Source organism: Bison bison, unplaced genomic scaffold (genome assembly GCF_000754665.1).
Source record: "Bison bison bison isolate TAMUID 2011002044 unplaced genomic scaffold, Bison_UMD1.0 scf7180017864037, whole genome shotgun sequence".
Lineage (NCBI taxonomy): Eukaryota > Metazoa > Chordata > Mammalia > Artiodactyla > Bovidae > Bison > Bison bison.
In genome coordinates, this window is record NW_011494609.1 from 12,285,333 (window position 1) to 12,298,880 (window position 13,548).

A 13,548-nucleotide genomic window follows, 5' to 3' on the forward strand; every position below is an offset into this window, starting at 1 on the left:
GGGCAAGGTGGGTCCCTGATGTTGAGGGAATTCCTAGTGAGGAACACAGCTATGTCAGCAGCCAAGATTCCCTGCAGCTTGAGCATGGGTGCCTTGGCCCTTAAGAAAAGAGTTGTGCCCAGTAGTGCCATATTTAACAGAGCATGGTTCTCAAACTCTGGGTTGAATCAGAATCACCAGTGCAGCTTGTTAAAATACACATTGCAGGGCCCCACTCCAGGTCCCTGATTCATTAGATCTAGAGTGAACTGAAACGCAAATGTGACACTCACGGGATAGCTTCAACTGTACAGAGGAGGAAGCTGCACTGGTGATTCTGATTCAACGCAGAGTTTAATGGAAGATGTATCCCATCTGTATATGGATGCTCTTTTGTAATATGATTTTGCTGCTGCTCCTGTCAAAAGGTGAAGTCTCTTTCTCCTTTTTATTCTTCTTTGGAAAATACAATGGTGTGCAAGTGATATTGTAACGGTGTGCAGCTTCCTAAGCCTAGGTCTTAAGGTGCTATCTAATTTTTAGTTTTTTTCTTAGAATGCTGTGACAACCATTTAAACATACTGGGGTTAGCCTCCTTGGCAATAAAGACACCATGTGGAGAGATATGCCAGTTGACAAGTGAGTAGGCAATCTTGGACTACACAGTTCCGATCAGGCCACCAGGTGACCATTTCTGAATGCGAGATCCCAGGTGAGACCAGTAGAAGGAACATCCATCTGAGCACAAACCAATTTGCCAATTCTAAGAACCATGAACAAAAATTAATTGTTTTTTTTAAATTTTATTTAATTTTTATTTTTTATTTATTTTTTTTCTTTTTTTTAAATTTTATTTTATTTTTAAACTTTACAATATTGTATTGGTTTTGCCAAATATCGAAATGAAGCTGCCACAGGTATACACATGTTCCCCATCCTGAACCCTCCTCCCTCCTCCCTCCCTATACCATCCCTCTGGGTCGTCCCAGTGCACCAGCCCCAAGCATCCAGTATTGTGCATCGAACCTGGACTGGCGACTCATTTCATACATGATAGTATACATGTTTCAATGTCATTCTCCCAAATCTTCCCACCCTCTCCCTCTCCCACAGAGTCCATAAGACTATTCTATACATCAGTGTCTCTTTTGCTGTCTCATACACAGGGTTATTGTTACCATCTTTCTAAATTCCATATATATGTGTTAGTATACTGTATTGGTGTTTTTCTTTCTGGCTTGCTTCACTCTGTATAATAGGTTCCAGTTTCATCCACCTCATTAGAACTGATTCAAATGTATTCTTTTTAATGGCTGAGTAATACTCCATTGTGTATATGTACCACAGCTTTCTTATCCATTCATCTGCTGATGGACATCTAGGTTGCTTCCATGTCCTGGCTATTATAAACAGTGCTGCGATGAACATTGGGGTACATGTGTCTCTTCCCCTTCTGGTTTCCTCAGTGTGTATGCCCAGCAGTGGGATTGCTGGATCATAAGGCAGTTCTATTTCCAGTTTTTGAAGGAATCTCCACACTGTTCTCCATAGTGGCTGTACTAGTTTGCATTCTCACCAACAGTGTAAGAGGGTTCCCTTTTCTCCACACCCTCTCCAGCATTTATTGCTTGTAGACTTTTGGATCACAGCCATTCTGACTGGTGTGAAATGGTACCTCATAGTGGTTTTGATTTGCATTTCTCTGATAATGAGTGATGTTGAGCATCTTTTCATGTGTTTGTTAGCCATCTGTATGTCTTCTTTGGAGAAATGTCTATTTAGTTCTTTGGCCCATTTTTTGATTGGGTCATTTATTTTTCTGGAATTGAGCTGTAGGAGTTGCTTGTATATTTTTGAGATTAGTTGTTTGTCAGTTGCTTCATTTGCTATTATTTTCTCCCATTCTGAAGGCTGTCTTTTCACCTTGCTAATAGTTTCCTTTGTTGTGCAGAACCTTTTAAGTTTAATTAGGTCCCATTTGTTTATTTTTGCTTTTATTTCCAATGTTCTGGGAAGTGGGTCATAGAGGATCCTGCTGTGATGTATGTTGGAGATTAATTGTTTTAAGCCATAAAGTTCTAGGGTAGCTTTTTATGCATCAGTAGTTAACTGATATAAGGAACAATATTCTAAGAGGTGGAGAAGAACAAGATGAAAGAAATGTAATGCCTGGTTTTCCTCATGGAGCAGAAAGACCTGAATGTTCAAACTATTATGTGAGAAATAAACTTCTATCTAGTTTGAATCACATGTTATATACATTATTTCATTGCATCCTCATATCATCTATGGAGAAAATATTAAGATATTATTTTCTTTACTTTATAAATGATGAAACAAAAACTCCTAAAGATGAAGGGTAAAACACTTAGGCACCTCAGAAGCCTCTTTGGCAATGTCTTTGGATTGGACCGATAGGACGATTTTAGCACCATGTTTTGAGTTGCATCTTCCATGCAGGAAAAACAACAAAAACAACTTATTTAGCAGTTACTGTTTGAGAAATAGACTAATGTATTCATCCAACAAATATTTATTGAACAGTGGCTATATGTGCTTAGGCACTTGGGATACATCATCAGACAAGATAGAAAAAGACGTCTGGTCTTGTAGAGATCATATTTTAGCAAAGGGACACTGTAAACAATAAATATAATGTATGGATAAGAATAAAATATTTGCAAATCATATATACCTGAAAAGAGACTTGTAACCAGGATATGTAAAGAACTTTTACAATTCAATAACAAAAAGACAAACCACACAATTAAAAATGTGTGAACAAGTTGAATAGACATTTTTCCCAAGAAGGAACACAAATGGCCAACAAGCACGTAGGTGTAAAAGATGTCTAACGTCATGGGTCATTAAAGACAGGCAATTCAAAACCACAATAAGAAACTACTTCCCACTCACTAGTATGACTAGAATCAAAAAGTCAAACAAGAATAAACGCTGGAGATAATGTAGAGAAATTGGAACTGTCATACTTTGCTGTTGGGAACGTAAAATGGTGCCTCCAATCTGGGTAATATTAGGTTGGTGCAAAAAAGTATTTGCAGTTTTGCATTGCTGAATTTTGCTGTTTGATATGGGAATACATTCTTAAATAAATGTGCTAATGTTATGCATCATTTTAATGTGCACTTCTTGCTTTATTTTTTGCTAATGACTCATTACTTGCTGTGTATTTTATATTTATTTTAGACTAGGGAAATGATGTTAGACAAAAGCAAATTTGAGCAATTTTCTTACTTGAGTTCAAAATGGGACGTAGAGCAGCAGAGACAACTTGCAACATCAACAATGCATTTGGCCCAGGAACTTCTAACAAATGTACAGTGCAGTGGTGGTTTAAGAAGTTTTGCAAGAGCCTTGAAGATGAGGAGTGGAGTGGCCAGCCATCGGAAGTTGACAATGACAAACTGAGAGGATCATCAGAGCTGATCCTCTTACAACTACACGAGAAGTTGGTGAAGAACTCAGCATCGACCATCCTATGGTTGTTTGGTATTTGAAGCAAACTGGAAACATGAAAAATCTCTATAAGTGGGTGCCTCATAAGCCGAACAAACCATTTCTTGATTGGATTGTGACATGCAATGAAAAGTGGATTTTATATGACGACTAGTGATGACCAGCTCAGTAGGTGGACTGAGGAGAAACTCCAAGGCACTTCCCAAAGCCAAACTTGCACCAAGAAAAGGTCATGGTCACTGCTTGGTGGTCTTCTGTCCTTCTGATCCACTACAACTTTCTGAATCCCAGCTAAACCATTACATCTGAGAAGTATGCTCAGCAAATCCACGGGATGCACTGAAAACTTCAATGACTACAAGCTGGATTTGGTCAACAGAGAGTGCCCAGTTCTTCTGCATGACAACACCTGGCTCAAAGTGGCATAACCAATGCTTCAAAAGCTGAAGGAACTGGGCTACAAAGCTTTGCCTCATCTGCCATATTCACCTGACTCTCGCCAACTGACTACCACTTCTTCAGGCATCTCAAGAACTTTTTGCAGGGAAAATGCTTCCACAACCAGCAGGAGATAGATAATTCTTTCTAAGAGTTCATCAAATCCTGAAGCATGGATTTATATGCTACAGAATTGAACAAACGTTATTTCTCATTGGCAAAATTTGTTGATTATAATGGTTCTTATTTTGTCTAATAAAGATGTGTTTGAGTCTAGCTATAATGAGTTAAAATTCACAGTCCAAAACTGCAACTACTTTTTCACCAACCTAATAACTGGGCACTTCCTCAAAAGGTTAAATATAGAACTACCATGTGACCCAACAGTTCCTTCCCTAGTTATATTCCCTGGACAACTGAAAATATCTGTGCATACATAAACCTATACACAAAGTCCATAATAGCATCAGCCATAACAGTCAAATGAACTAATTAATGAATAAATTGTGGTATATCCATATAATGAAATATTGTTTAGCAATGAAAAGGAATGAAGAACTGATACATACTACAACATAAATGAACCTTGAAAACATACAAAGTCATGTTTTTGTATGACTTTATTTACATAAAATGTCCAGAATAGGCATATGTACATACACAAACACACACACACATATTATATACATGTACATATATATGCAGAAGGTAGATTAAACATTGTATGGGGATGGGATGGATGAGGAAACAGAAGAACGATATCTAAAATGTACAGTGTTCCTTTTGAGTTGATTAATATATTTTAAAATGGATCAAAGTTGGCAGAGAAAGGAAATTTCCCTGCTCCTCATGAGTTCTTAACAATAAAATATATACAAGACAGGCTAATAGGAGAAAAAGAAACAAATTTTACTCTGTGCATGGAGGTCTCATAGAAAACGGAGCTCAGAAGTGGCCAAAGCATGCAGCTTTTATACTTTTTAGACAAAGAAACAATACAATTGTGAAGAATGGACTGGACAATGACACAGATTTTGGGTGTGCATCCGGTGATTAAGAATCTGCCTTGAAATGCAGGGGACACTGGTTCAATCCCTGGTCAATCCCTACTCGGGGAACTAAGATTCCACATGCTGTGGAGCAAGTACAAGGGCCATGATTACAGAATCTATGGGCCACAGCAAAGGATTCCACATGATGCAATGAAGATCTCAAGTGCTGCAACTAAGACCCAAAGCAGTCAAATAAATACTTAAAAAAAAAAAACACCTCTGCTTGTAAACTGCTTTATTGATGAAAACTTGCTGTATTTTTTTTTTCTTTCTTCGTTTTTTCCCTCTCTTTAATTGGGTATCTTGCCAGCTTCACCATGCCCAGTTGTTTTATAGGAACTTGGATTCAGCTCTTGTCCAGTGCAAGCCAAGTAGGACTGGCTGGGACTATCAACCCCAAAACTGGACCTGCATAGGTGTCTGAACAATGGCCTTTTGAAGTCAGAAGGCCAGGAACCTTCACCCTCAGATCACGTTAAGGGCCTCCACTTTTGAATGTGCAGAAGCATGTAACGCAGATGTAGCAACACAAACACTGATTTCCTCACCCTTCCCCGATGTTTGTCCTATAATGATCCCAACCCCCTTGCCCTCAGGGAGGCAGACTTGTTCTCCTGTCTCATCTCTCGTCTGCCTCAGGAACAAACACTTTCTCAGCTGCAACCTCGGTGTCTCAGTGTTTGGCTTGTTGTACATTGGGTAAATGGACCTGGTTCAATAACAGAAGGGCACTTTTCACATGAGAGATTTATTTCCTGCTTTCACATAGACAGAAAGAAGGGTTAGAGTGTCCCTCATGGCCATTTCTTAAGTACTTTACTTAAAATAATCCACATACCATTAAGGCACATTTTGGGGCCCTGGGTCCCAACAGAGTGCTGGCTGCACAACTCTGTAAATATACTATAAGCCGGGGGTCCCCCAGCCTCCAGGATCTAATGTCTGATGATCTGAAGTGGAGTTGATAAAATAATAATAGAAATAAAGTGCTGAATAAATGTAATGTATTTGAATCATCCTGAAAACACTTCCCCCTTCCCCCTGCTCATGGAAAAATTGTCACCCATGAAACCAGTCCCTGGTGCCTAAAAGGTTGGGGATCACTGCTATAAGCCACTGAAGTGTGTAAAACAGGTACATTTTATGGCATTTGTCAACTGAAAAAGTGCACAAGTTAAAGCTGAGAATTCTGTTTTATTTGGCAGATATTGAGGATTTAGGGCCAGAACACAACCTTTCAGATAGCTCTCAAGGATTGTTGTGAAGAGATAAGGGAGGATCCAGGATATATAGGAGTTTTTGCAAAAGAAAACAAACAAACAAATAGAAAAAAGTTAGTTGGAACATTCAAATGTTACTGTTAATTAAAAAAAAAAAAAATCAGCTATCTCAAGTTAATGAATTTAACACTTTCCAGGGCCAGTAACCCACTTTTCCAAATCCTGAATTCCTTCAAGGATACAGTTATGGTGGCTGATAACTTGATGGCCACAACACCTATTGTTACTGATATGGCACGTGACACTCCTAGTTCACAGTGCCTCCTCTTGGTCATACATTTGACCAATATTTGGGAGGCAATTTATGGGCATTTGGGCATTTTGTCCCATTCCGCTGCTGCTGCTTGCTAAGTCACGTCAGTGGTGTCCGACTCTGTGCGACCCCATAGACGGCAGCCCACCAGGCTTCCCGTCCCTGGGATTCTCCAGGCAAGAACACTGGAGTGGGTTGCCATTTCCTTCTCCAGTGCATGAAAGTGAAAAGTGAAAGTGAAGTCGCTCAGTCGTGTCCAACTCTAGCGACCCCATGGACTGCAGCTAACCAGCTCCTCCATCCATGGGATTTTCTAGGCAAAAGTACTGGAGTAGGGTGCCATTGCCTTCTCCGCCCATTCCACCAGAAGGTACATTCCTAGATCAGGTAAATATTCTGTTAATAGGCTGCTCAAGGTGCTAATTCTTTGAATCAGAACTTTGTGAAATCTAAAATTCTCTGGGTCGCCTGTCTTACTATTTTATTATGATCTAGGAAATGTTCTCCCTCGTTGCTTTTTCCCATATTTAGGGTTGCACTATTACGATTAGGGGGCTTCCCAGGTGGCACTAGTAGTAAAGAACCCACCTGCCAATGCAGAAGACGTTAAGAATTACATGTTAAGAGTTATATGATCAACTGCCTCAAGACTTTTAGCCATCATTAATTTTGCTAAAGACCTGGCCCTCCCCTCTCTCTTCCACCCTCCCCCATTTTTTCTCCCTGAATTTCAGGTTTTATTTGAACCACCTAATTAGGCTCTGACAGATTAAAGTGGGTTGTATTTACATTTCTAATTTGTTGAGATTTGCAAGACAAAGATAGTTGCCTTTAATTTCCCAAAGGATTGGTCTGCTACCTAAATGATGTTAAAAGTTTGATTGGCTCAATTCTACTTTCTTTAATTTGTTTTTTATATTGGTGAGAATATTTCCAACTAAATAGAAAATTTTAAGTTCCATGTTCTAGAATTTTAGGGTTTAATTTATCATGCCTTCAAAGGCTTGTATAAGACATTCAACAAAGGCCCTCTTTCTGAGTGCATAGGTTAGACACGGAGTAAAATCTCTATTAATTTTTGTATTAGCCTTTGAACGTTAGCTCTCAGTTTTACTTCACAGGTTCAGGTAACTCTATTGGCTTTCTTTAGCATGTTTAGCTAATATTTCCTGAGGGGTAGATTCAAATGACCTATTTTATAACACCAAGCAAATGAAGCATTCCCCAGTGAAACATGTCTATCCTATAATATAACTAAGCAAAAGAGTTGTAACCATCTTATATAAAGCTTATTTAAATTTTTATAAACTTTCATCTCAATTCTATCAACGTTTATAGCTTTACCTCTAGTTTCCCTTAAGAACCAATCAACAAGTCTTGGTCTTATAAGGAGTCCTGGAAGCTTTCCTTACTTTTTATCACCCAATCGTTGAATCTATGTTGTATCAAAGACTCTGGGGGCCCCATTGAGGGATTGAGCCAAGGAACTCAGACCCTTTTGTCAATCTTTTAACTTGAATAATTGGCCCATTGCTTCAAGTAATTGTTGTTTAGGTATTTCTTTCAGCTTTTTAAATATAATTTGATTGCTTTATTTTTAACTTTTTATTTTGTATTGGGGTATCTGCTGCTGCTGCTAAGTCACTTCAGTTGTGTCCGACTCTGTGTGACCCCATAGACAACAGCCCACCAGGCTCCCCCATCCCTGGGATTCTCCAGGCAAGAACACTGGAGTGGGTTGCCATTTCCTTCTCCAAAGCATGAAAATGAAAAGTGAAAGTGAAGTCACTCAGTCGTGTCCGACCCTCAGCGGCCCCATGGACTGCAGCCTACCAGGCTCCTCCATCCATGGGATCCTCAACGTTGTGATAGTCTCAAGTGATCAGCGAAGGGACTCAGCCATACATATACATGTAACCTTTCTCCCCCATGCAGGCTGCCACGTAACACTGGGGAGAGTTCCAAGTGCTATACAGTAGGTTCTTGCTGGTTATCCATTTTAAATATAGCTGTGTGTACATGTCCATCCCAAACTCCATAACTACCCCTTCCCCCGGCAACCATAAGTTCGTTCTCTACGTCTGTGCTTCTCTTTCTGCTTTGTAAATTCATTTGCATCATTTCTTTTTAGATTCTAGGTATAAGGAATGTCATATAATATTTCTCTTTCTCTGTGTGACTTAACTTCATTCAGTATGACAATCTCTAGGTCCATCCACATTACTGCAAATAGTATTATTTCATTTCTTTTTTCATGGCTGAGGAGTATTCCATTGTGTCTATGTACCACATCTTTATCCATTCCTCTGCCAACAGATATTAGGTTGTTTCCATGTCTTGGCTATTGTAAACAATGCTGCAGTGAACACTGGGGTACATTCATCCTTCCATATTGTGTTTTTCTTCAGATATATGTGCAGGAGTGGGATTGCTGGATCATATGGTATCTCTATTTTTAGTTTTTTAAGTAACCTCCATACTGTTCTCTATGGTATTAAACTAAAGGAGTTCTTAGGTTAACAATTATATATATATATATATATATATATAAAATGGTTCTCCAATTTAAAGGATCCATCATCTATCCTTGAGAGTTGACAAGTAAGACAAAAGCCTGCTCAGAATCAGTTGACTGCCAAATGTACACTATATATGTATCTTCCAGAGGGCAGAGATCAAGTTGTCAACACACACACACACACACACACATAACACCTGTGAAAATCAGGTAGAATGTTTATATCTCAAAGGCACAGGGAGAGAAATGAGAATTCCCACCTAGAAGGGCTTTTGTTTCTTTAAGAAGTCAGAATTTTGAAAAGATGTTTTAATCAAGCTAGGGTTCTCTAACTTAACTGCATATGTGATAAAAAAGCCTCATCTTAGTCATTTTCAGGGCAAGATTTCCTTTAATTCCCAGTTAATTGAGGATAACCTGCTGCTGCTGCTGCTGCTGCTAAGTTGCTTCAGTCGTGTCTGACTCTGTGTGACCTCACAGACGGCAGCCCACCAGACTCCCCCATCCCTGGGATTCTCCAGGCAAGAATACTGGAGTGGGCTGCCATTTCCTTCTCCAATGCATGAAAGTGAAAAGTGAAAGTGAAGTCGCTCAGTCGTGTCCGACTCTTAGCGACCCCCTGGACTGCAGCCTACCAGGCTCCTCCGTCCATGGGATTTTCTAGGCAAGAGTACTGGAGTGGGGTGCCATTGCCTTCTCCGGAGGATAACCTACTCAGTGCCAAAAGTGAGCAAAATTTCCCTAGAACCTTTCAACTGAGGCTCAGGTACCTCTTCTTGAAACTAAGTTTCAAAGATAACCTATCCCTCCAGAGAGAAGTTTAACATCACCGTATAAAACTTTGGATCAGCAGCCAGTAATGGGAGATCCAAGAACCAGGAAAGAGTCACTGAAATTTGTCTGGACTCTCAGAAGAGACAGAAGGACACAAGAGGTCTCTTTAGGTACCACACTCTGGATCCTCATATGCAAAGAAGAGAAGACTGCTCTACGTCCCTTCACAGTCTCCAAAATTGTCAACTGAAAAAAATAATGCACAACCTAAAGATTGAGAATTATGTTTTATTTGGCAGACATACTGAGGACTTTAGCCCAAAAGACAGATTCTCAGAGAACTCTGAGGGACTGCTCTGAAGAGGTAAAGGAGGAGCCAGGATATATAGGAGTTTTTGCAAAAAACAAAAAAACAAACAAACAAAACATCAACAGCAGAGATAAGAGATTACTGTTAATTAAAGAAAACCAGACAGCTCAAGTTAATTGATTTAGCACTTTTCTATGTGTGGGAAGATGTGAGAGTCTGGGTCCATTGAAATCATTCCTTTGATATGCACCTTACAGCATCCTACTCTTTCACATCCTGAATCTCCTTAGGGTGCACAGTGGGGCTTGGGTGCAGTGGATGACGGCCTGATAGCTGTAACATCCTTTGTTTACTGACATGGCAGGTGACATTCTCCAAATACATATGTAAATTGTATCTCAATAAAACTGTTTTTAATAAAGAGAAGGGCTTTTTCGCTCTTTTCGCTTCTGGCCCCTTGACGTTCCGGCCGCGTGCCCCGTACCTTGTGGCTATCCCTTGCAAAACTGAGGAAATCAAGGACTTCCTGCTCACAGCCCGCGGCAAGGATGCCAAGTCTGTCAAGATCAAGAAAAATAAGGATAATGTGAAGTTTAAAGTTCGATGCAGCAGATACCTTTACACCTTGGTCATCACAGATAAAGAGAAGGCAGAGAAGCTGAAGCAGTCCCTGCCCCCCGGTTTGGCCGTGAAGGAGCTGAAATGAACCACGTATGCTGCTTTGAACTGTATTAAAATTTTTAAAATTCTCAAAAATAAATAAATAAATAAACAAAAATAAAAAAGAGAAGGGGTGATGAACAGTGCAGGTATCTGAAGGAAGAACATTTGCTACCCTCAAACCGAGTTTGCCTGGGTGTGTGTCAGGTCAAAAGACACAACCAAGCCAAAGAGCAGGAAAAGGAAGGATTTATTATTTGCAGCAAGTTAGGAAAACACGAGGGATCTTTTTCAAAGCAGCAAAATTGGGGAAGTTTTCAGCTAAAGGTATATGCATATTCATGAAGAGGCCTGGGTGCTATATACATATTCATGAAGGGGCTTGAGCTGAAGAGAATTCAGCATAGAATTGGGACAAAAGTCAAAAGAGTCCAAGCTTTAGTTGATTTGAAGTCACAAGGCTCAGAAAATGTCAGCAGCAGCATCCCTTAGGTTCTAGTATATCTGGTGGTGGAGTTGCTGGAGGAGGGTTTAAATTCTGCAAAATGGCTCAGAAAGTGCTTCAGACTAGTCTTTACCATTAAAACAGAACTGAGAGTCTTTTCAGCTGGTTCGTATCTTTGCTATTGTTACTTGTCTTTCTTGATAACAGTCTTTTCTTTGTTCTTTTGTTCCCTTACTGCTACTGCTAAGTCTCTTCAGTCATGTCCGACTCTGTGCGACCCCACAGACCGAAGCCCACCAGGCTCCCCCGTCCCTGGGATTCTCCAGGCAAGAACACTGGAGTGGGTTGCCATTTCCTTCTCCAATGCATGAAAGTGAAAAGTGAAAGTGAAGTCGCTCAGTCATGTCTGACTCTTCGTGACCTCATGGACTGCAGCTTAGGACCGTTAATTACTGAGAATTGTTCAAGGGCTAGCACTGTGGCCAGGCTTAGATTCCAAAATGGTTTAGGCCAAAAATGGCTTCTCTTATGTCAAGAAAGCTGTGCCTGATTCCCTTTCTCTTTTTTCTGACCCTGACTTCAATGAACTAACACTTAGTTTCTGTCCATCTTTGTCCAAATTCTATGTTGATTTCTCCTCTGCTCAAGCCCCTTCATGAATATGCATATCGTCCTAGCTTAAAACTTCCCCAAGTTTGCTGTTCAGGGAGACACTGCTTTGGGAAAAATCCCAGGTGTTCTCCTTACTTGCTACAAGAAATAAACCATTCCTTCTCCCCTTCTATGGCTTGGGTATTTCTTTTGACTCAACACCCATCAAGAGGGAAACCCAGTTTCAGAACACATGCTGTACTGGGAAATAAACCATGGCCTGGCAGGGTAAAAGCTGAGAGAGAGAGTCTGGTTGGGAGACTGTAATCTATAAGGAGATTGTAGGGAAGTAGAATTTGCCAACCCCAAAATATATCTGTTTTGAATGGCATATTTTAAGCTGGTTATCATTATTATTTTAAGCCAGTTATTGTCTAAGAAGCCACAGACATGAAAGAAATTCTGGAAACCAAATAGGAGTTACCCTTTTGTGAGAAACACTCACATTTGTAAGGGAAACCTCCATTTGTAAGAGTCTCTCTTGCTGTATCAGGAAGAGGAGGATGATAAATCTCTAGAAACTCTTAATAGAGAAGACATTGACTTAAATCTGAATAACAATTTTACTCTTGTTTTACTGTGCTTTTCCTGGTCACCTCTCCTAAATGATTATGCCCACTCTCAACATCCTCTTCTGTCTTTAGCTGAGGATGGTATTTAAGGTGAGGGCTTTGGCCGTTTTGGCAAACTACGAAGTTTTTCTGGGTCTCTCCCTTGTATACATGTTATTCAACTTTTATTTAATTTTTTCCTGTTAATATAGATATGTATTATAATATATGTGCCAGTTTAATTCATAGAGCAGCTAGAAGAACCTAGAAGGGTAAAGGAAAATTTTTTCCCTGATAAGATGATGGTGAACTCAGGCAATGTTGATAGACAGTAATGGAGATAGTAAGTAGCTGGATTCTGGAAACATTAATTCATTTAATCCTCACAATAACCCTAGGAGATATCTAATAACATCATGCCTTCTTTTCTGATAAGGAAACGGAGACACTGTAGTTTTATAGCTTCCAATGGCAAGTAAGGAATAATTGGTAAAACTGGGAGTTAAACCCAGGCAGTCTGGGTCTGAAGTCTGTGCTTTCTCATCACCCTATTCTTTCCCTCTGATAGCTCATCTATTGTCACCTGTGCTTCTCAGTTCCTGTATGTGAAAATATGGAAAATTTTAAAGGCATGAAGGCCACAGCTGCATGCTGGACTTCTCTTTCCTATAATGATCAGTGTTCCTGGGGCTTGGTCTAACAACTTAGTGACTATGTGCTAAGTCAAGTCACTTCAGTCATGTCCAACTCTGTGTGACCGTATAAACTATAGCCTGCCAGGCTTCTTTGTTCATGGGATTCTCCAGGCAAGAATTTGTTCAGTTTCTCAGTTGTGTCTGACTCTTTGTGATTCCATGGACTGCGCATGCGAGGCTTCCCTGTCCTTCACCATCTCCCAGAGTTTGCTCAAACTCATGTCCACTGAGTAAGTGACGCCATCCAACCATCTCATCCTCTGTGGCCTGCTTCTCCTCCTTCCTTCCATCTTTCCCAGAATCAGGGTCTTTTCCAATGAGTTGGCTCTTCATATCAGGTGGCCAAAGTACTGGAGCTTCAGCTTCAGCATCAGTCCTTCCAATGAATATTCAGGGCTGAAGAAATCAGCCTAGATAATAGGAGTGAAATCCTTTTCACTTTTTAAAGCTGTTTGAGTTGAGCCA

General features: G+C 40.0%; 1 pseudogene across 1 annotated transcript; it reads left to right on the forward strand.

Annotated features, from left to right (window-relative positions):
* The first annotated feature begins 10,438 nt into the window (after positions 1 to 10,438).
* On the forward strand, positions 10,439 to 10,840 carry LOC104985030 (annotated as a pseudogene). Its single transcript, XR_824824.1, has 2 exons — positions 10,439 to 10,445; positions 10,504 to 10,840. The product of XR_824824.1 is annotated as a 60S ribosomal protein L38 pseudogene (transcript).
* The last annotated feature ends 2,708 nt before the right edge of the window (positions 10,841 to 13,548 follow it).